The following is a 22,958-nucleotide window of genomic DNA, read 5'->3' on the forward strand; positions in this document are numbered from 1 at the left end:
GAGAGGAATGAAGAGAAGGAGAAAGTGGATGTGGGTGAGAGTGTGTGATAAGGAGAAGGCATAGCAGTGACAACGAAAGAGTGGAGGAGAGGATGCCAGTGGGAGAGGAATGAAGAGAAGGAGAAAGTGGATGTGGCTGAGAGTGTGTGATAAGGAGAAGCCATAGCAGTGACAACGAAAGAGTGGAGGAGAGGATGCCAGTGGGAGAGGAATGAAGAGAAGGAGAAAGTGGATGTGGCTAAGAGCGTGTGATAAGGAGAAGGCATAGCAGTGACAACGAAAGAGTGGAGGTGAGGATGCCAGTGGGAGAGGAATGAAGAGAAGGAGAAAGTGGATGTGGCTGAGAGTGTGTGATAAGGAGAAGGCATAGCAGTCCCAACGAAAGAGTGGAGGAGAGAATGCCAGTGGGAGAGGAATGAAGAGAAGGAGGAAGTGGGTGTGGCTGAGAGTCTTTGATAAGGAGAAGGCATAGCAGTGACAACGAAAGAGTGTAGGAGAGGATGTCAGTGGGAGAGGAATGAAGAGAAGGAGAAAGTGGATGTGGCTGAAGTGTGTGATAAGGAGAAGGCATAGCAGTGACAACGAAAGAGTGAAGGAGAGGATGCCAGTGGGAGAGGAATGAAGAGAAGGTGAAAGTGGATGTGGCTGAGAGTGTGTGATAAGGAGAAGGCATAGCAGTGACAACGAAAGAGTGGAGGAGAGGATGCCAGTGGGAGAGGAATGAAGAGAAGGAGAAAGTGGATATGGCTGAGAGTGTGTGATAAGGAGAAGGCATAGCAGTGACAACGAAAGAGTGGAGGAGAGGATGCCAGTGGGAGAGGAATGAAGAGATGGAGAAAGTGGATGTGGCTGAGAGTGTGTGATAAGGAGAAGCCATAGCAGTGACAACGAAAGAGTGGAGGAGAGGATGCCAGTGGGAGAGGAATGAAGAGAAGGAGAAAGTGGATGTGGCTGAGAGTGTGTGATAAGAAGAAGGCATAGCAGTGACAACGAAAGAGTGGAGGAAAGGATGCCAGTGGGATAGGAATGAAGAGAAGGAGAAAGTGGATGTGGCTGAGAGTGTGTGATAAGGAGAAGGCATAGCAGTGACAACGAAAGAGTGGAGGAGAGGATGCCAGTGGGAGAGGAATGAAGAGAAGGAGGAAGTGGATGTGGCTGAGAGTGTGTGATAGTGAGAAGGCATAGCAGTGACAACGAAAGAGTGGAGGAGAGGATCCCAGTGGGAGAGGAATGAAGAGAAGGAGAAAGTGGATGTGGCTGAGAGTGTGTGATAAGGAGAAGGCATAGCAGTGACAACGAAAGAGTGGAGGAGGTGATGCCAGTGGGAGAGGAATGAAGAGAAGGAGAAAGTGGATGTGTCTGAGAGTGTGTGATAAGGAGAAGGCATAGCAGTGACAACGAAAGAGTGGAGGAGAGGATGCCAGTGGGAGAGGAATGAAGAGAAGGAGAAAGTGGATGTGGCTGAGAGTGTGTGATAAGGAGAAGGCATAGCAGTGACAACGAAAGAGTGGAGGAGAGGATGCCAGTGGGAGAGGAATGAAGAGAAGGAGAAATTGGATGTGGCTGAGAGTCTGTGATATGGAGAAGCCATAGCAGTGACAACGAAAGAGTGGAGGAGAGGATGCCAGTAGGAGAGGAATGAAGAGAAGGAGAAAGTGGATATGGCTGAGAGTGTGTGATAAGGAGAAGGCATAGCAGTGACAGCGAAAGAGTGGAGGAGAGGATGCCAGTGGGAGAGGAATGAAGAGATGGAGAAAGTGGATGTGGCTGAGAGTGTGTGATAAGGAGAAGCCATAGCAGTGACAACGAAAGAGTGGAGGAGAGGATGCCAGTGGGAGAGGAATGAAGAGAAGGAGAAAGTGGATGTGGCTGAGAGTGTGTGATAAGGAGAAGGCATAGCAGTGACAACGAAAGAGTGGAGGAGAGGATGCCAGTGGGAGAGGAATGAAGAGAAGGAGAAAGTGGATGTGGTTGAGAGTGTGTGATAAGGAGAAGGCATAGCAGTGACAACGAAAGAGTGGAGGAGAGGATGCCAGTGGGAGAGGAATGAAGAGAAGGAGGAAGTGGATGTGGCTGAGAGTGTGTGATAAGGAGAAGGCATAGCAGTGACAACGAAAGAGTGGAGGAGAGGATGCCAGTGGGAGAGGAATGAAGAGAAGGAGAAAGTGGATGTGGCTGAGAGTGTGTGATAAGGAGAAGGCATAGCAGTGACAACGAAAGAGTGGAGGAGAGGATGCCAGTGGGAGAGGAATGAAGAGAAGGAGAAAGTGGATGTGGCTGAGAGTGTGTGATAAGGAGAAGGCATAGCAGTGACAACGAAAGAGTGGAGGAGAGGATGCCAGTGGGAGAGGAATGAAGAGAAGGAGAAAGTGGATGTGGCTGAGAGTGTGTGATAAGGAGAAGCCATAGCAGTGACAACGAAAGAGTGGGGGAGAGGATGCCAGTGGGAGAGGAATGAAGAGAAGGAGAAAGTGGATGTGGCTGAGAGTGTGTGATAAGGAGAAGGCATAGCAGTGACAACGAAAGAGTGGAGGAGAGGATGCCAGTGGGAGAGGAATGAAGAGAAGGAGAAAGTGGATGTGGCTGAGAGTCTGTGATAAGGAGAAGGCATAGCAGTGACAACGAAAGAGTGGAGGAGAGGATGCCAGTGGGAGAGGAATGAAGAGAAGGAGAAAGTGGATGTGGCTGAGAGTGTGTGATAAGCAGAAGGCATAGCAGTGACAACGAAAGAGTGGAGGAGAGGATGCCAGTGGGAGAGGAATGAAGAGATAGAGAAAGTGGATGTGGCTTAGAGTGTGTGATAAGGAGAAGGCATAGCAGTGACAACGAAAGAGTGGAGGAGAGGATGCCAGTGGGAGAGGAATGAAGAGAAGGAGAAAGTGGATGTGGCTGAGAGTGTGTGATAAGCAGAAGGCATAGCAGTGACAACGAAAGAGTGGAGGAGAGGATGCCAGTGGGAGAATATGAAGAGAAGGAGAAAGTGGATGTGGCTGAGAGTGTGTGATAAGGAGAAGGCATAGCAGTGACAACGAAAGAGTGGAGGAGAGGATGCCAGTGGGAGAGGAATGAAGAGAAGGAGAAAGTGGATGTGGCTGAGAGTGTGTGATATGGAGAAGCCATATCAGTGACAACGAATGAGTGGAGGAGAGGATGCCAGTGGGAGAGGAATGAAGAGAAGGAGAAAGTGGATGTGGCTGAGAGTGTATTATAAGAAGCCATAGCAGTGACAACGAAAGAGTGGAGGAGAGGATGCCAGTGGGAGAGGAATGAAGAGAAGGAGAAAGTGGATGTGGCTGAGAGTGTGTGATAAGGAGAAGGCATAGCAGCGACAACGAAAGAGTGGAGGAGAGGATGCCAGTGGGAGAGGAATGAAGAGAAGGAGAAAGTGGATGTGGCTGAGAGTGTGTGATAAGGAGAAGCCATAGCATTCACAACGAAATAGTGGAGGAGAGGATGCAAGTAGGAGAGGAATGAAGAGAAGGAGAAAGTGGATGTGGCTGAGAGTGTGTGATAAGGAGAAGGCATAGCAGTGACAACGAAAGAGTGGAGGAGAGGATGCCAGTGGGAGAGGAATGAAGAGAAGGAGAAAGTGGATATGGCTGAGAGTGTGTGATAATGAGAAGGCATAGCAGTGACAACAAAAGAGTGGAGGAGAGGATGCCAGTGGGAGAGGAATGAAGAGAAGGAGAAAGTGGATGTGGCTGTGAGTGTGTGATAAGGAGAAGCCTTAGCAGTGACAACGGAAGAGTGGAGGAGACGATGTTAGTGGGAGAGGAATGAAGAGAAGGAGAAAGTGGATGTGGCTGAGAGTGTGTGATAAGGAGAAGGCATAGCAGTGACAACGAAAGAGTGGAGGAGAGGATGCCAGTGGGAGAGGAATGAAGGTAAGGAGAAAGTGAATGTGGCTGAGAGTGTGTGATAAGGAGAAGGCGTAGCAGTGACAACGAAAGAGTGGAGGAGAGGATGCCAGTGGGAGAGTAATGAAGAGAAGGAGAAAGTGAATGTGGCTGAGAGTGTGTGATAAGGAGAAGGCATAGCAGAGACAACGAAAGAGTGGGGGAGAGGATGCCAGTGGGAGAGGAATGAAGAGAAGGAGAAAGTGGATGTGGCTGAGAGTGTGTGATAAGGAGAAGGCATAGCAGTGACAACGAATGAGTGGAGGAGAGGATGCCAGTGGGAGAGGAATGAAGAGAAGGAGAAAGTGGATGTTGCTGAGAGTCTGTGATAAGGAGAAGGCATAGCAGTGACAACGAAAGAGTGGAGGAGAGGATGCCAGTGGGAGAATATGAAGAGAAGGAGAAAGTGGATGTGGCTGAGTGTGTGATAAGGAGAAGGCATAGCAGTGACAACGAAAGAGTGGAGGAGAGGATGCCAGTGGGAGAGGAATGAAGAGAAGGAGAAAGAGGATGTGGCTGAGAGTGTGTGATAAGGAGAAGGCATAGCAGTGACAACGAAAGAGTGGAGGTGTGGATGCCAGTGGGAGAGGAATGAAGAGAAGGAGAAAGTGGATGTGGCTGAGAGTGTGTGATAAGGAGAAGGCATAGCAGTGACAACGAAAGAGTGGAGGAGAGGATGCCAGTGGGAGAGGAATGAAGAGAAGGAGAAAGTGGATGTGGCTGAGAGTCTGTGATAAGGAGAAGCCATAGCAGTGACAACGAAAGAGTGGAGGAGAGGATGCCAGTGGGAGTGGAATGAAGAGAAGGAGAAAGTGGATGTGGCTGAGAGTGTGTGATAAGGAGAAGGCATAGCAGTGACAAGGAAAGAGTGGAGGAGAATATGCCAGTGGGAGAGGAATGAGGAGAAGGAGAAAGTGGATGTGGCTGAGAGTGTGTGGTAAGGGGAAGGCATAGCAGTGACAACGAAAGAGTGGAGGAGAGGATGCCAGTGGGAGAGGAATGAAGAGAAGGAGAAAGTGGATGTGGCTGAGAGTGTGTGATAAGGAGAAGCCATAGCAGTGACAACGAAAGAGTGGAGGAGAGGATGCCAGTGGGAGAGGAATGAAGAGAAGGAGAAAGTGGATGTGGCTGAGAGTGTGTGATAAGGAGAAGGCATAGCAGTGACAACGAAAGAGTGGAGGAGAGGATGCCAGTGGGAGAGGAATGAGGAGAAGGAGAAAGTGGACGTGGCTGAGAGTCTGTGATAAGGAGAAGCCATAGCAGTGACAACGAAAGAGTGGTGGAGCGGATGCCAGTGGGAGAGGAATGAAGAGAAGGAGAAAGTGGATGTGGCTGAGAGTGTGTGATAAGGAAAAGCCATAGCAGTGACAACGAAAGAGTGGAGGAGAGGATGCCAGTGGGAGAGGAATGAAGAGAAGGAGAAAGTGGATGTGGCTGAGAGTGTGTGATACGGAGAAGCCATAGCAGTGACAACGAAAGAGTCGAGGAGAGGATGCCAGTGGGAGAGGAATGAAGAGAAGGAGAAAGTGGATGTGGCTGAGAGCGTGTGATAAGGAGAAGGCATAGCAGTGACAACGAAAGAGTGGAGGAGAGGATGCCTGTGGGAGAGGAATGAAGGGAAGGAGCAAGTGGATGTGGCTGAGAGTGTGTGATAAGGAGAAGGCATAGCAGTCCCAACGAAAGAGTGGAGGAGAGGATGCCAGTGGGAGAGGATTGAAGAGAAGGAGAAAGTGGATGTGGCTGAGAGTGTGTGATAAGGAGAAGCCATAGCAGTGACAACCAAAGAGTGGAGGAGAGGATGCCAGTGGGAGAGGAATGAAGAGAAGGAGAAAGTGGATGTGGCTGAGAGTCTGTAATAAGGAGATGGCATAGCAGTGACAACGAAAGAGTGGAGGAAAGGATGCCAGTGGGAGAGGAATGAAGAGAAGGAGAAAGTGGATGTGGCTGAGAGTGTGTGATAAGGAAAAGCCATAGCAGTGACAACGAAAGAGTGGAGGAGAGGATGCCAGTGGGAGAGGAATGAAGAGAAGGAGAAAGTGGATGTGGCTGAGAGTGTGTGATACGGAGAAGCCATAGCAGTGACAACGAAAGAGTCGAGGAGAGGATGCCAGTGGGAGAGGAATGAAGAGAAGGAGAAAGTGGATGTGGCTGAGAGCGTGTGATAAGGAGAAGGCATAGCAGTGACAACGAAAGAGTGGAGGAGAGGATGCCTGTGGGAGAGGAATGAAGGGAAGGAGCAAGTGGATGTGGCTGAGAGTGTGTGATAAGGAGAAGGCATAGCAGTCCCAACGAAAGAGTGGAGGAGAGGATGCCAGTGGGAGAGGATTGAAGAGAAGGAGAAAGTGGATGTGGCTGAGAGTGTGTGATAAGGAGAAGCCATAGCAGTGACAACCAAAGAGTGGAGGAGAGGATGCCAGTGGGAGAGGAATGAAGAGAAGGAGAAGGTGGATGTGGCTGAGGGTGTGTGATAAGGAGAAGCCATAGCAGTGACAACGAATGAGTGGAGGAGAGGATGCCAGTGGGAGAGGAATGAAGAGAAGGAGAAAGTGGATGTGGCTGAGAGTGTGTGATAAGGAGAAGCCATAGCAGTGACAACGAAAGAGTGGAGGAGACGATGCCAGTGGGAGAGGAATGAAGAGAAGGAGAAAGTGGATGTGGCTGAGAGTGTGTGATAAGGAGAAGGCATAGCAGTGACAACGAAAGAGTGGAGGAGAGGATGCCAGTGGGAGAGGAATGATGAGAAGGAGAAAGTGGATGTGGCTGAGAGTGTGTGATAAGGAGAAGCCATAGCAGTGACAACGAAAGAGTGGAGGAGAGGATGCCAGTGGGAGAGGAATGAAGAGAAGGAGAAAGTGGATGCGGCTGAGAGTGTGTGATAAGGAGAAGGCATAGCAGTGACAACGAAAGAGTGGAGGAGAGAATGCCAGTGGGAGAGGAATGAAGAGAAGGAGAAAGTGGATGTGGCTGAGAGTGTGTGATAAGAAGTCATAGCAGTGACAACGAAAGAGTGGAGGAGAGGATGCCAGTGGGAGAGGAATGAACAGAAGGAGAAAGTGGATGTGGCTGAGAGTCTGTGATAAGGAGAAGGCATAGCAGTGACAACGAAAGAGTGGAGGAGAGGATGCCAGTGGGAGAATATGAAGAGAAGGAGAAAGTGGATGTGGCTGAGAGTGTGTGATAAGGAGAAGGCATAGCAGTGACAACGAAAGAGTGGAGGAGAGGATGCCAGTGGGAGAGGAATGAAGAGAAGGAGAAAGTGGATGTGGCTGAGAGTGTGTGATATGGAGAAGCCATATCAGTGACAACGAATGAGTGGAGGAGAGGATGCCAGTGGGAGAGGAATGAAGAGAAGGAGAAAGTGGATGTGGCTGAGAGTGTATTATAAGAAGCCATAGCAGTGACAACGAAAGAGTGGAGGAGAGGATGCCAGTGGGAGAGGAATGAAGAGAAGGAGAAAGTGGATGTGGCTGAGAGTGTGTGATAAGGAGAAGGCATAGCAGCGACAACGAAAGAGTGGAGGAGAGGATGCCAGTGGGAGAGGAATGAAGAGAAGGAGAAAGTGGATGTGGCTGAGAGTGTGTGATAAGGAGAAGGCATAGCAGTGACAACGAAAGAGTGGAGGAGAGGATGCCAGTGGGAGAGGAATGAAGAGAAGGAGAAAGTGGATATGGCTGAGAGTGTGTGATAATGAGAAGGCATAGCAGTGACAACAAAAGAGTGGAGGAGAGGATGCCAGTGGGAGAGGAATGAAGAGAAGGAGAAAGTGGATGTGGCTGTGAGTGTGTGATAAGGAGAAGCCTTAGCAGTGACAACGGAAGAGTGGAGGAGACGATGTTAGTGGGAGAGGAATGAAGAGAAGGAGAAAGTGGATGTGGCTGAGAGTGTGTGATAAGGAGAAGGCATAGCAGTGACAACGAAAGAGTGGAGGAGAGGATGCCAGTGGGAGAGGAATGAAGGTAAGGAGAAAGTGAATGTGGCTGAGAGTGTGTGATAAGGAGAAGGCGTAGCAGTGACAACGAAAGAGTGGAGGAGAGGATGCCAGTGGGAGAGTAATGAAGAGAAGGAGAAAGTGAATGTGGCTGAGAGTGTGTGATAAGGAGAAGGCATAGCAGAGACAACGAAAGAGTGGGGGAGAGGATGCCAGTGGGAGAGGAATGAAGAGAAGGAGAAAGTGGATGTGGCTGAGAGTGTGTGATAAGGAGAAGGCATAGCAGTGACAACGAATGAGTGGAGGAGAGGATGCCAGTGGGAGAGGAATGAAGAGAAGGAGAAAGTGGATGTTGCTGAGAGTCTGTGATAAGGAGAAGGCATAGCAGTGACAACGAAAGAGTGGAGGAGAGGATGCCAGTGGGAGAATATGAAGAGAAGGAGAAAGTGGATGTGGCTGAGTGTGTGATAAGGAGAAGGCATAGCAGTGACAACGAAAGAGTGGAGGAGAGGATGCCAGTGGGAGAGGAATGAAGAGAAGGAGAAAGAGGATGTGGCTGAGAGTGTGTGATAAGGAGAAGGCATAGCAGTGACAACGAAAGAGTGGAGGTGTGGATGCCAGTGGGAGAGGAATGAAGAGAAGGAGAAAGTGGATGTGGCTGAGAGTGTGTGATAAGGAGAAGGCATAGCAGTGACAACGAAAGAGTGGAGGAGAGGATGCCAGTGGGAGAGGAATGAAGAGAAGGAGAAAGTGGATGTGGCTGAGAGTCTGTGATAAGGAGAAGCCATAGCAGTGACAACGAAAGAGTGGAGGAGAGGATGCCAGTGGGAGTGGAATGAAGAGAAGGAGAAAGTGGATGTGGCTGAGAGTGTGTGATAAGGAGAAGGCATAGCAGTGACAAGGAAAGAGTGGAGGAGAATATGCCAGTGGGAGAGGAATGAGGAGAAGGAGAAAGTGGATGTGGCTGAGAGTGTGTGATAAGGGGAAGGCATAGCAGTGACAACGAAAGAGTGGAGGAGAGGATGCCAGTGGGAGAGGAATGAAGAGAAGGAGAAAGTGGATGTGGCTGAGAGTGTGTGATAAGGAGAAGCCATAGCAGTGACAACGAAAGAGTGGAGGAGAGGATGCCAGTGGGAGAGGAATGAAGAGAAGGAGAAAGTGGATGTGGCTGAGAGTGTGTGATAAGGAGAAGGCATAGCAGTGACAACGAAAGAGTGGAGGAGAGGATGCCAGTGGGAGAGGAATGAGGAGAAGGAGAAAGTGGACGTGGCTGAGAGTCTGTGATAAGGAGAAGCCATAGCAGTGACAACGAAAGAGTGGTGGAGCGGATGCCAGTGGGAGAGGAATGAAGAGAAGGAGAAAGTGGATGTGGCTGAGAGTGTGTGATAAGGAGAAGGCATAGCAGTGACAACAAAAGAGTGGAGGAGAGGATGCCAGTGGGAGAGGAATGAAGAGAAGGAGAAAGTGGATGTGGCTGAGAGTGTGTGATAAGGAGAAGGCATAGCAGTGACAACGAAAGAGTGGAGGAGAGGATGCCAGTGGGAGAGGAATGAAGAGAAGGAGAAAGTGGATGTGGCTGAGAGTGTGTGATAAGGAGAAGCCATAGCAGTGACAACGAAAGAGTGGAGGAGAGGATGCCAGTGGGAGAGGAACGAATAGAAGGAGAAAGTGGATGTGGCTGAGAGCGTGTGATAAGGAGAAGGCATAGCAGTGACAACGAAAGAGTGGACGAGAGGATGCCAGTGGGAGAGGAATGAAGAGAAGGAGAAAGTGGATGTGGCTGAGAGTGTATGATAAGGAGAAGGCATAGCAGTCCCAACGAAAGAGTGGAGGAGAGGATGCCAGTGGGAGAGGAATGAAGAGAAGGAGGAAGTGGATGTGGCTGAGAGTCTGTGATAAGGAGAAGGCATAGCAGTGTCAACGAAAGAGTGTAGGAGAGGATGCCAGTGGGAGAGGAATGAAGAGAAGGAGAAGGAGGATGTGGCTGAGGGTGTGTGATAAGGAGAAGCCATAGCAGTGACAACGAAAGAGTGGAGGAGAGGATGCCAGTGGGAGAGGAATGAAGAGAAGGAGAAAGTGGATGTGGCTGAGAGCGTGTGATAAGGAGAAGGCATAGCAGTGACAACGAAAGAGTGGAGGAGAGGATGCCAGTGGGAGAGGAATGAAGAGAAGGAGAAAGTGGATGTGGCTGAGAGTGTGTGATAAGGAGAAGGCATAGCAGTGACAACGAAAAAGTGGAGGAGAGGATGTCAGTGGGAGAGGAATGAAGAGAAGGAGGAAGTGGATGTGGCTGAGAGTCTGTGATAAGGAGAAGGCATAGCAGTGACGACGAAAGAGTGTAGGAGAGGATGCCAGTGGGAGAGGAATGAAGAGAAGGAGAAAGTGGATGTGGCTGAGAGTGTGTGATAAGGAGAAGGCGTAGCAGTGACAACGAAAGAGTGGATGAGAGGATGCCAGTGGGAGAGGAATGAAGAGAAGGAGAAAGTGGATGTGGCTGAGAGTGTGTGATAAGGAGAAGCCATAGCAGTGACAACGAAAGAGTGGAGGAGAGGATGCCAGTGGGAGAGGAATGAAGAGAAGGAGAGAGTGGATGTGCTGAGAGTGTGTGATAAGGAGAAGGCGTAGCAGTGACAACGAAAGAGTGGAGGAGAGGATGCCAGTGGGAGAGGAATGAAGAGAAGGAGAAAGTGGATGTGGCTGAGGGTGTGTGATAAGGAGAAGCCATAGCAGTGACAACGAAAGAGTGGAGGAGAGGATGCCAGTGGGAGAGGAATGAAGAGAAGGAGAAAGTGGATGTGGCTGAGAGCGTGTGATAAGGAGAAGGCATAGCAGTGACAACGAAAGAGTGGAGGAGAGGATGCCAGTGGGAGAGGAATGAAGAGAAGGAGAAAGTGGATGTGGCTGAGAGTGTGTGATAAGGAGAAGGCATAGCAGTCCCAACGAAAGAGTGGAGGAGAGGATGCCAGTGGGAGAGGAATGAAGAGAAGGAGGAAGTGGATGTGGCTGAGAGTCTGTGATATGGAGAAGGCATAGCAGTGACGACGAAAGAGTGTAGGAGAGGATGCCAGTGGGAGAGGAATGAAGAGAAGGAGAAAGTGGATGTGGCTGAGAGTGTGTGATAAGGAGAAGGCGTAGCAGTGACAACGAAAGAGTGGATGAGAGGATGCCAGTGGGAGAGGAATGAAGAGAAGGGGAAAGTGGATGTGGCTGAGAGTGTGTGATAAGGAGAAGGGATAGCAGTGACAACGAAAGAGTGGAGGAGAGGATGCCAGTGGGAGAGGAATGAAGAGATGGAGAAAGTAGATGTGGCTGAGAGTGTGTGATAAGGAGAAGGCATAGCAGTGACAACGAAAGAGTGGAGGAGAGGATGCCAGTGGGAGAGGAATGAAGAGAAGGAGAAAGTGGATGTGGCTGAGAGTGTGTGATAAGGAGAAGCCATAGCAGTGACAACGAATGAGTGGAGGATAGGATGCCAGTGGGAGAGGAATGAAGAGAAGGAGAAAGTGGATGTGGCTGAGAGTGTGTGATAAGGAGAAGCCATAGCAGTGACAACGAAAGAGTGGAGGAGAGGATGCCAGTGGGAGAGGAACGAAGAGAAGGAGAAAGTGGATGTGGCTGAGAGCGTGTGATAAGGAGAAGGCATAGCAGTGACAACGAAAGAGTGGAGGAGAGGATGCCAGTGGGAGAGGAATGAAGAGAAGGAGAAAGTGGATGTGGCTGAGAGTCTGTGATAAAGAGAAGCCATAGCACTCACAACGAAAGAGTGGAGGAGAGGATGCCAGTAGGAGAGGAATGAAGAGAAGGAGAAAGTGGATGTGGCTGAGAGTGTGTGATAAGGAGAAGGCATAGCAGTGACAACTAGAGTGTGGAGGAGAGGATGCCAGTGGGAGAGGAATGAAGAGAAGGAGAAAGTGGATATGGCTGAGAGTGTATGATAAGGAGAAGGCATAGCAGTGACAACGAAAGAGTGGAGGAGAGGATGCCAGTGGGAGAGGAATGAAGAGAAGGAGAAAGTGGATGTGGCTGAGAGTGTGTGATAAGGAGAAGGGATAGCAGTGACAACGAAAGAGTGGAGGAGAGGATGCCAGTGGGAGAGGAATGAAGAGAAGGGGAAAGTGGATGTGGCTGAGAGTGTGTGATATGGAGAAGGCATAGCAGTGACAACGAAAGAGTGGAAGAGAGGATGCCAGTGGGAGAGGAATGAAGAGAAGGAGAAAGTGGATGTGGCTGAGAGTGTGTGATAAGGAGAAGGCATAGCAGTGACAACGAAAGAGTGGAGGAGAGGATGCCAGTGGGAGAGGAATGAAGAGAAGGAGAAAGTGGATGTGGCTGAGAGTCTGTGATAAGGAGAAGCCATAGCAGTGACAACGAAAGAGTGGAGGAGAGGATGCCAGTGGGAGAGGAATGAAGAAAAGGAGAAAGAGGATGTGGCTGAGAGTGAGTGATAAGGAGAAGCCATAGCAGTCCCAACGAAAGAGTGGAAGAGAGGATGCCAGTGGGAGAGGAATGAAGAGAAGGAGAAAGTGGATGTGGCTGAGAGTGTGTGATAAGGAGAAGGCATAGCAGTGACAACGAAAGAGTGGAGGAGAGGATGCCAGTGGGAGAGGAATGAAGGGAAGGAGAAAGTGGATGTGGCTGAGAGTCTGTGATAAGGAGAAGCCATAGCAGTGACAACGAAAGAGTGGAGGAGAGGATGCCAGTGGGAGAGGAATGAAGAGAAGGAGAAAGTGGATGTGGCAGAGAGTGTGTGATAAGGAGAAGGCATAGCAGTGACAACGAAAGAGTGGAGGAGAGGATGCCAGTGGGAGAGGAATGAAGAGAAGGAGAAAGTAGATGTGGCTGAGAGTGCGTGATAAGGAGAAGGCATAGCAGTGACAACGAAATAGTGGAGGAGAGGATGCCAGTGGGAGAGGAATGAAGAGAAGGAGAAAGTGGATGTGGCTGAGAGTGTGTGATAAGGAGAAGCCATAGCAGTGACAACGAAAGAGTGGAGGAGGGGATGCCAGTGGGAGAGGAATGAAGAGAAGGAGAAAGTGGATGTGGCTGAGAGCGTGTGATAAGGAGAAGGCATAGCAGTGACAACGAAAGAGTGGAGGAGAGGATGCCAGTGGGAGAGGAATGAAGAGAAGGAGAAAGTGGATGTGGCTGAGAGTGTGTGATAAGGAGAAGCCATAGCAGTGACAACGAATGAGTGGAGTAGAGGATGCCAGTGGGAGAGGAATGAGGAGAAGGAGAAAGTGGATGTGGCTGAGAGTGTGTGATAAGGAGAAGCAATAGCAGTGACAACGAAAGAGTGGAGGAGGGGATGCCAGTGGGAGAGGAATGTAGAGCAGGAGAAAGTGGATGTGGCTGAGTGCGTGTGATAAGGAGAAGGCATAGCAGTGACAACGACAGAGTGGAGGAGAGGATGCCAGTGGGAAAGGAATGAAGAGAAGGAGAAAGTGGATGTGGCTAAGAGTCTGTGATAAGGAGAAGCCATAGCATTCACAACGAAAGAGTGGAGGAGAGGATGCCAGTAGGAGAGGAATGAAGAGAAGGAGAAAGTGGATGTGGCTGAGAGTGTGTGATAAGGAGAAGGCATAGCAGTGACAACGAAAGAGTGGAGGAGAGGATGCCAGTGGGAGAGGAATGAAGAGAAGGAGAAAGTGGATATGGCTGAGAGTGTGTGATAAGGAGAAGGCATAGCAGTGACAACGAAAGAGTGGAGGAGAGGATGCCAGTGGGAGAGGAATGAAGAGAAGGAGAAAGTGGATGTGGCTGAGAGTGTGTGATAAGGAGAAGCCATAGCAGTGACAACGAAAGAGTGGAGGAGAGGATGCCAGTGGGAGAGGAATGAAGAGAAGGAGAATGTGGATGTGGCTGAGAGTGTGTGATAAGGAGAAGCCATAGCAGTGACAACGAAAGAGTGGAGGAGACGATGCCAGTTGGAGAGGAATGAAGAGAAGGAGAAAGTGGATGTGGCTGAGAGTGTGTGATAAGGAGAAGGCATAGCAGTGTCAACGAAGGAGTGGAGGAGAGGATGCCAGTGGGAGAGGAATGAAGAGAAGGAGGAAGTGGATGTGGCTGAGAGTGTGTGATAAGGAGAAGGCATAGCTGTGACAACGAAAGAGTGGAGGAGAGGATGCCAGTGGGAGAGGAATGAAGAGAAGGAGAAAGTGGATGTGGCTGAGAGTGTGTGATAAGGAGAAGGCATAGCAGTGACAACGAAAGAGTGGAGGAGAGGATGCCAGTGGGAGAGGAATGAAGAGAAGGAGAAAGTGGATGTGGCTGAGAGTCTGTGATAAGGGGAAGGCATAGCAGTGACAACGAAAGAGTGGAGGAGAGGATGCCAGTGGGAGAGGAATGAAGAGAAGGAGAAAGTGGATGTGGCTGAGAGTGTGTGATAAGGAGAAGGCATAGCAGTGACAACGAAAGAGTGGAGGAGAGGATGCCAGTGGGAGAGGAATGAAGAGAAGGAGAAAGTGGATGTGGCAGAGAGTTTGTGATAAGGAGAAGGCATAGCAGTGAGTACGAAAGGGTGGAGGAGAGGATGCCAGTGGTAGAGGAATGAAGAGAAGGAGAAAGTGGATGTGGCTGAGAGCGTGTGGTAAGGAGAAGGCATAGCAGTGACAACGACAGAGTGGAGGAGAGGATGCCAGTGGGAGAGGAATGAAGTGAAGGAGAAAGTGGATGTGGCTGAGAGTGTGTGATAAGGAGAAGCCATAGAAGTGACAACGAATGAGTGGAGTAGAGGATGCCAGTGGGAGTGGAATGAAGAGAAGGAGAAAGTGGATGTGGCTAAGAGTGTGTGATAAGGAGAAGCCATAGCAGTGACAACGAAAGAGTGGAGGAGGGGATGCCAGTGGGAGAGGAATGTAGAGAAGGAGAAAGTGGATGTGGCTGAGAGCGTGTGATAAGGAGAAGGCATAGCAGTGACAACGAAAGAGTGGAGGAGAGGATGCCAGTGGGAGAGGAATGAAGAGAAGGAGAAAGTGGATGTGGCTAAGAGTCTGTGATAAGGAGAAGCCATAGCATTCACAACGAAAGAGTGGAGGAGAGGATGCCAGTAGGAGAGGAATGAAGAGAAGGAGAAAGTGGATGTGGCTGAGAGTGTGTGATAAGGAGAAGGCATAGCAGTGACAACGAAAGAATGGAGGAGAGGATGCCAGAGGAATGAAGAGAAGGAAAAAGTGGATATGGCTGAGAGTGTGTGATAAGGAGAAGGCATAGCAGTGACAACGAAAGAGTGGAGGAGAGGATGCCAGTGGGAGAGGAATGAAGAGAAGGAGAAAGTGGATGTGGCTGAGAGTGTGTGATAAGGAGAAGCCATAGCAGTGACAACGAAAGAGTGGAGGAGGGGATGCCAGTGGGAGAGGAATGAAGAGAAGGAGAAAGTGGATGTGGCTTAGAGTGTGTGATAAGGAGAAGGCATAGCAGTGACAACGAAAGAGTGGAGGAGAGGATGCCAGTTGGAGAGGAATGAAGAGAAGGAGAAAGTGGATGTGGCTGAGAGTGTGTGATAAGGAGAAGGCATAGCAGTGACAACGAAGGAGTGGAGGAGAGGATGCCAGTGGGAGAGGAATGAAGAGAAGGAGGAAGTGGATGTGGCTGAGAGTGTGTGATAAGGAGAAGGCATAGCTGTGACAACGAAAGAGTGGAGGAGAGGATGCCAGTGGGAGAGGAATGAAGAGAAGGAGAAAGTGGATGTGGCTGAGAGTGTGTGCTAAGGAGAAAGCATAGCAGTGACAACGAAAGAGTGGAGGAGAGGATGCCAGTGGGAGAGGAATGAAGAGAAGGAGAAAGTGGATGTGGCTGAGAGTGTGTGATAAGGAGAAGGCATAGCAGTGACAACGAAAGAGTGGAGGAGAGGATGCCAGTGGGAGAGGAATGAAGAGAAGGAGAAAGTGGATGTGGCAGAGAGTTTGTGATAAGGATTAGGCATAGCAGTGACAACGAAAGAGTGGAGGAGAGGATGCCAGTGGGAGAGGAATGAAGAGAAGGAGAAAGTGGATGTTGCTGAGAGTGTGTGATAAGGAGAAGCCATAGCAGTGACAACGAAAGAATGGAGGAGAGGATGCCAGTGGGAGAGGAATGAAGAGAAGGAGAAAGTGGATGTGGCTGAGAGTGTGTGATAAGGAGAAGCCATAGCAGTGACAACGAATGAGTGGAGGAGAGGATGCCAGTGGGAGAGGAATGAAGAGAAGGAGACAGTGGATGTGGCTGAGAGTGTGTGATAAGGAGAAGCCATAGCAGTAACAACGAAAGAGTGGAGGAGAGGATGTCAGTTGGAGAGGAATGAAGAGAAGGAGAAAGTGGATGTGGCTGAGAGCGTGTGATAAGGAGAAGGCATAGCAGTGACAACGAAAGAGTGGAGGAGAGGATGCCAGTGGGAGAGGAATGAAGAGAAGGAGAAAGTGGATATGGCTGAGAGTGTATGATAAGGAGAAGGCATAGCAGTGACAACGAAAGAGTGCAGGAGAGGATGCCAGTGGGAGAGGAATGAAGAGAAGGAGAAAGTGGATGTGGCTGAGAGTGTGTGATAAGGAGAAGGCATAGCAGTGACAACGAAAGAGTGGAGGAGAGGATGCCAGTGGGAGAGGAATGAAGAGAAGGAGAAAGTGGATGTGGCTGAGAATGTGTGATAAGGAGAAGGCATAGCAGTGACAACGAAAGAGTGGAGGAGAGGATGCCAGTGGGAGTGGAATGAAGAGAAGGAGAAAGTGGATGTGGCTGAGAGTGTGTGATAAGGAGAAGCCATAGCAGTGACAACGAAAGTGTGGAGGAGAGGATGCCAGTGGGAGAGGAATGAAGAGAAGGAGAAAGTGGATGTGGCTGAGAGTCTGTGATACGGAGAAGCCATAGCAGTGACAACGAAAGAGTGGAGGAGAGGATGCCAATAGGAGAATATGAAGAGAAGGAGAAAGTGGATGTGGCTGAGAGTGTGTGATAAGGAGAAGGCATAGCAGTGACAACGAATGAGTGGAGGAGAGGGTGCCAGTGGGAGAGGAATGAAGAGAAGGAGAAAGAGGATGTGGCTGAGAGTGTGTGATAAGGAGAAGCCATAGCAGTCCCAACGATAGAGTGGAGGAGAGGATGCCAGTGGGAGAGGAATGAAGAGAAGGAGAAAGTGGATGTGGCTGAGAGTGTGTGATAAGGAGAAGGCATAGCAGTGACAACGAAAGAGTGGAGGAGAGGATGCCAGTGGGAGACGAATGAAGAGAAGGAGGAAGTGGATGTGGCTGAGAGCGTGTGATAAGGAGAAGGCATAGCAGTGACAACGAAGGAGTGGAGGAGAGGATGCCAGTGGGAGAGGAATGAAGAGAAGTAGAAAGTGGATGTGGCTGAGAGTGTGTGATAAGGAGAAGCCATAGCAGTGACAACGAAAGAGTGGAGGAGAGGATGCCAGTGGGAGAGGAATGAAGAGAAGGAGAAAGTGGATGTGGCTAAGAGTCTGTGATAAGGAGAAGCCATAGCATTCACAACGAAAGAGTGGAGGAGAGGATGCCAGTAGGAGAGGAATGAAGAGAAGGAGAAAGTGGATGTGGCTGAGAGTGTGTGTTAAGGAGAAGGAATAGCAGTGACAACGAAAGAGTGGAGGAGAGGATGCAAGTGGGAGAGGAATGAAGAGAAGGAGAAAATGGATATGGCTGAGAGTGTGTGATAAGGAGAAAGCATAGCAGTGACAACGAAAGAGTGGAGGAGAGGATGCCAGTTGGAGAGGAATGAAGAGAAGGAGAAAGTGGATATGGCTGAGAGTGTGTGATAAGGAGAAGGCATAGCAGTGACAACGAAGGAGTGGAGGAGAGGATGCCAGTGGGTGAGGAATGAAGAGAAGGAGGAAGTGGATGTGGCAGAGAGTGTGTGATAAGGAGAAGGCATAGCTGTGACAACGAAAGAGTGGAGGAGAGGATGCCAGTGGGAGAGGAATGAAGTGAAGGAGAAAGTGGATGTGGCTGAGAGTGTGTGATAAGGAGAAGGCATAGCAGTGACAACGAAAGAGTAGAGGAGAGGATGCCAGTGGGAGAGGAATGAAGAGAAGGAGAAAGTGGATGTGGCTGAGAGTCTGTGATAAGGAGAAGGCATAGCAGTGACAACGAAAGAGTGGAGGAGAGGATGCCAGTGGGGGAGGAATGAAGAGAAGGAGAAAGTGGATGTGGCTGAGAGTGTGTGATAAGGAGAAGCCATAGCAGTGACAACGAATGAGTGGAGTAGAGGATGCCAGTGGGAGAGGAATGAAGAGAAGGAGAAGGTGGATGTGGCTGAGAGTGTGTGATAAGGAGAAGCCATAGCAGTGACAACGAAAGAGTGGAGGAGAGGATGCCAGTGGGAGAGGAATGAAGAGAAGTAGAAAGTGGATGTGGCTGAGAGTGTGTGATAAGGAGAAGCCATAGCAGTGAACACGAAAGAGTGGAGGAGAGGATGCCAGTGGTAGAGGAATGAAGAGAAGGAAAAAGTGGATGTGGCTGAGAGTGTGTGATAAGGAGAAGCCATAGCAGTGACAACGAAAAAGTTTAGGAGAGGATGCCAGTGGGAGAGGAATGAAGAGAAGGAGAAAGTGGATGTGGCTGAAAGTGTGTCATAAGGAGAAGCCATAGCAGTGACAACGAAAGATTGGAGGAGAGGATGCCAGTGGGAGAGGAATGAAGAGAAGGAGAATGTGGATGTGGCTGAGAGTGTGTGATCAGGAGAAGGCATAGCAGTGAGTACAAAAGGGTGGAGGAGAGGATGCCAGTGGGAGAGTAATGAAGAGAAGGAGAAAGTGGATGTGGCTGAGAGCGTGTGATAAGGAGAAGGCATAGCAGTGACAACGAAAGAGTGGAGGAGAGGATGCCAGTGGGGGAGGAATGAAGAGAAGGAGAAAGTGTATGTGGCTGAGAGTGTGTGATAAGGAGAAGCCATAGCAGTGACAACGAATGAGTGGAGTAGAGGATGCCAGTGGGAGAGGAATGAAGAGAAGGAGAAAGTGGATGTGGCTGAGAGTGTGTGATAAGGAGAAGCCATAGCAGTGACAACGAAAGAGTGGAGGAGGGGATGCCAGTGGGAGAGGAATGTAGAGAAGGAGAAAGTGGATGTGGCTGAGAGCGTGTGATAAGGAGAAGGCGTAGCAGTGACAACGAAAGAGTGGAGGAGAGGATGCCAGTGGGAGAGGAATGAAGAGAAGGAGAAAGTGGATGTGGCTAAGAGTCTGTGATAAGGAGAAGCCATAGCATTCACAACGAAAGAGTGGAGGAGAGGATGCCAGTAGGAGAGGAATGAAGAGAAGGAGAAAGTGGATGTGGCTGAGAGTGTGTGATAAGGAGAAGGCATAGCAGTGACAACGAAAGAGTGGAGGAGAGGATGCCAGAGGAATGAAGAGAAGGAGAAAGTGGATATGGCTGAGAGTGTGTGATAAGGAGAAGGCATAGCAGTGACAACGAAAGAGTGGAGGAGAGGATGCCAGTGGGAGAGGAATGAAGAGAAGGAGGAAGTGGATGTGGCTGAGAGTGTGTGATAAGGAGAAGCCATAGCAGTGACAACGAAAGAGTGGAGCAGAGGATGCCAGTGGGAGAGGAATGAAGAGAAGGAGAAAGTGGATATGGCTGAGAGTGTGTGATAAGGAGAAGGCATAGCAGTGACGACGAAAGAGTGGAGGAGAGGATGCCAGTGGGAGAGGAATGAAGAGAAGGAGAAAGTGGATGTGGCTAAGAGTGTGTGATAAGGAGAAGGCATAACAGTGACAACGAAAGAGTGGAGGTGAGGATGCCAGTGGGAGAGGAATGAAGAGAAGGAGAAAGTGGATGTGGCTGAGAGTGTGTGATAAGGAGAAGGCATAGCAGTGACAACGAAAGAGTGGAGGAGAGGATGCCAGTGGGAGAGGAATGAAGAGAAGGAGAAAGTGGATGTGGCTGAGAGTGTGTGATAAGGAGAAGGCATAGCAAAGACAATGAAAGAGTGGAGGAGAGGATGCCAGTGGGAGAGGAATGAAGAGAAGAAGAAAGTGGATGTGGCTGAGAGTGTGTGATAAGGAAAAGCCATAGCAGTGACAACGAAAGAGGGGGGGAGAGGATGCCAGTGGGAGAAGTATGAAGAGATGGAGAAAGTGGATGTGGCTGAGAGTGTGTGATAAGGAGAAGCCATAGCAGTGACAACGAAAGAGTGGAGGAGACGATGCCAGTGGGAGAGGAATGAAGAGAAGGAGAAAGTGGATGTGGCTGCGTGTGATAAGGAGAAGTCATAGCAGTGACAACGAAAGAGTGCAGGAGAGGATGCCAGTGGGAGAGGAATGAAGAGAAGGAGAAAGTGGATGTGGCCGAGAGTCTGTGATAAGGAGAAGGCATAGCAGTGACAACGAAAGAGTGGAGGAGAGGATGCCAGTGGGAGAGGAATGAAGAGAAGGAGAAAGTGGATGTGGCTGAGAGTGTGTGATAAGGAGAAGGCATAGCAGTGACAACGAAAGAGTGGAGGAGAGGATGCCAGTGGGAGAGGAATGAAGAGAAGGAGAAAGTGGATGTGGCTGAGAGTCTGTGATAGGGAGAAGCCATAGGTTCACAACGAAAGAGTGGTGGAGTGGATGCCAGTAGGAGAGGAATGAAGAGAAGGAGAAAGTGGATGTGGCTGAGAGTGTGTGATAAGGAGAAGGCATAGCAGTGACAACGAAAGAGTGGAGGAAAGGATGCCAGTGGGAGAGGAATGAAGAGAAGGAGAATGTGGATATGGCTGAGAGTGTGTGATAAGGAGGAGGCATAGCAGTGACAACGAAAGAGTGGAGGAGAGGATGCCAGTGGGAGAGGAATGAAGAGAAGGAGAAAGTGGATGTGGCTGAGAGTGTGTGATAAGGAGGAGGCATAGCAGTGACAACGAAAGAGTGGAGGAGAGGATGTCAGTTGGAGAGGAATGAAGAGAAGGAGAAAGTGGATGTTGCTGAGAGTGTGTGATAAGGAGAAGGCATAGCAGTGACAACGAAAGAGTGGAGGAGAGGATGCCAGTGGGAGAGGAATGAAGAGAAGGAGAAAGTGGATATGGCTGAGAGTGTATGATAAGGAGAAGGCATAGCAGTGACAACGAAAGAGTGCAGGAGAGGATGCCAGTGGGAGAGGAATGAAGAGAAGGAGAAAGTGGATGTGGCTGAGAGTGTGTGATAAGGAGAAGGCATAGCAGTGACAACGAAAGAGTGGAGGAGAGGATGCCAGTGGGAGAGGAATGAAGAGAAGGAGAAAGTGGATGTGGCTGAGAATGTGTGATAAGGAGAAGGCATAGCAGTGACAACGAAAGAGTGGAGGAGAGGATGCCAGTGGGAGTGGAATGAAGAGAAGGAGAAAGTGGATGTGGCTGAGAGTGTGTGATAAGGAGAAGCCATAGCAGTGACAACGAAAGTGTGGAGGAGAGGATGCCAGTGGGAGAGGAATGAAGAGAAGGAGAAAGTGGATGTGGCTGAGAGTCTGTGATACGGAGAAGCCATAGCAGTGACAACGAAAGAGTGGAGGAGAGGATGCCAATAGGAGAATATGAAGAGAAGGAGAAAGTGGATGTGGCTGAGAGTGTGTGATAAGGAGAAGGCATAGCAGTGACAACGAATGAGTGGAGGAGAGGGTGCCAGTGGGAGAGGAATGAAGAGAAGGAGAAAGAGGATGTGGCTGAGAGTGTGTGATAAGGAGAAGCCATAGCAGTCCCAACGATAGAGTGGAGGAGAGGATGCCAGTGGGAGAGGAATGAAGAGAAGGAGAAAGTGGATGTGGCTGAGAGTGTGTGATAAGGAGAAGGCATAGCAGTGACAACGAAAGAGTGGAGGAGAGGATGCCAGTGGGAGACGAATGAAGAGAAGGAGGAAGTGGATGTGGCTGAGAGCGTGTGATAAGGAGAAGGCATAGCAGTGACAACGAAAGAGTGGAGGAGAGGATGCCAGTGGGAGAGGAATGAAGAGAAGTAGAAAGTGGATGTGGCTGAGAGTGTGTGATAAGGAGAAGCCATAGCAGTGACAACGAAAGAGTGGAGGAGAGGATGCCAGTGGGAGAGGAATGAAGAGAAGGAGAAAGTGGATGTGGCTAAGAGTCTGTGATAAGGAGAAGCCATAGCATTCACAACGAAAGAGTGGAGGAGAGGATGCCAGTAGGAGAGGAATGAAGAGAAGGAGAAAGTGGATGTGGCTGAGAGTGTGTGTTAAGGAGAAGGAATAGCAGTGACAACGAAAGAGTGGAGGAGAGGATGCAAGTGGGAGAGGAATGAAGAGAAGGAGAAAATGGATATGGCTGAGAGTGTGTGATAAGGAGAAAGCATAGCAGTGACAACGAAAGAGTGGAGGAGAGGATGCCAGTTGGAGAGGAATGAAGAGAAGGAGAAAGTGGATATGGCTGAGAGTGTGTGATAAGGAGAAGGCATAGCAGTGACAACGAAGGAGTGGAGGAGAGGATGCCAGTGGGTGAGGAATGAAGAGAAGGAGGAAGTGGATGTGGCAGAGAGTGTGTGATAAGGAGAAGGCATAGCTGTGACAACGAAAGAGTGGAGGAGAGGATGCCAGTGGGAGAGGAATGAAGTGAAGGAGAAAGTGGATGTGGCTGAGAGTGTGTGATAAGGAGAAGGCATAGCAGTGACAACGAAAGAGTAGAGGAGAGGATGCCAGTGGGAGAGGAATGAAGAGAAGGAGAAAGTGGATGTGGCTGAGAGTCTGTGATAAGGAGAAGGCATAGCAGTGACAACGAAAGAGTGGAGGAGAGGATGCCAGTGGGGGAGGAATGAAGAGAAGGAGAAAGTGGATGTGGCTGAGAGTGTGTGATAAGGAGAAGCCATAGCAGTGACAACGAATGAGTGGAGTAGAGGATGCCAGTGGGAGAGGAATGAAGAGAAGGAGAAGGTGGATGTGGCTGAGAGTGTGTGATAAGGAGAAGCCATAGCAGTGACAACGAAAGAGTGGAGGAGAGGATGCCAGTGGGAGAGGAATGAAGAGAAGTAGAAAGTGGATGTGGCTGAGAGTGTGTGATAAGGAGAAGCCATAGCAGTGAACACGAAAGAGTGGAGGAGAGGATGCCAGTGGTAGAGGAATGAAGAGAAGGAAAAAGTGGATGTGGCTGAGAGTGTGTGATAAGGAGAAGCCATAGCAGTGACAACGAAAAAGTTTAGGAGAGGATGCCAGTGGGAGAGGAATGAAGAGAAGGAGAAAGTGGATGTGGCTGAAAGTGTGT

Source organism: Schistocerca americana, chromosome 10 (genome assembly GCF_021461395.2).
Source record: "Schistocerca americana isolate TAMUIC-IGC-003095 chromosome 10, iqSchAmer2.1, whole genome shotgun sequence".
Taxonomy (NCBI): domain Eukaryota; kingdom Metazoa; phylum Arthropoda; class Insecta; order Orthoptera; family Acrididae; genus Schistocerca; species Schistocerca americana.